Genomic DNA, 709 nt, shown 5'->3' on the forward strand with positions numbered 1-709 from the left:
CAAAATCCCCCCAGCCAGCCATATGCTGCATCTGTGAAGCCCAAAGGTATCATTTAGAATGCAGGGCTGCTAAACCCCCTCATCTTTAGGATATTGGAGGCAAGTCAATTTAAATTTAGCTGGTTTTTGACACCACGTGAGTTTCCTCAGTAAGGTATCAATTTTTATGAAGGATCCTAAGGGGAATCCCCACTGGGGAGTTGTGAAGAGAATACAGTACTTAAAAAAACAACCTAGCGTGAATTTAACTGGTACATGCGGGCAGACTTCTGAGAAGATACGCTATTAGCGTAGTGGGGAAGCCGGCTGCGCATTTTGCCTAGCTCCCGCTACGCCTATCTGCTCAGAAGCTGCACACAGCGTGCCGGTTTAAGTAGTAACCAGCATGCTCTGTTGCAGCTTCTGACAGCATGGGAGACGGGAGGCTGCGTTTGTCCAGGAATCCAGGAATCAGGTGAGTATTTTTTTAAAAACATGTTTTATTTTATGTTCCCGAATGTGTTCTCAGTCCGCCCCTGTACGTTCCTACGCGCTGTAAAACGTCCAGGTGTGAACCAGGCCTAAGGGGCGTGTCCTCCTCTCCCGGCCTCATCCCTAGTAACAGGCGGCGGGAGAGAAGTGTGTGTGTGTGTGTGTCACACGCCCCGCCCCCCTGCAGTGCACAAACAGTCTGGCTCAGATCCTGCGCTGGCTGGGTGAGTCCTAATCG

This window comes from Nanorana parkeri, unplaced genomic scaffold (genome assembly GCF_000935625.1).
Source record: "Nanorana parkeri isolate BGI_ZX_2015 unplaced genomic scaffold, ASM93562v1 scaffold2666, whole genome shotgun sequence".
Lineage (NCBI taxonomy): Eukaryota > Metazoa > Chordata > Amphibia > Anura > Dicroglossidae > Nanorana > Nanorana parkeri.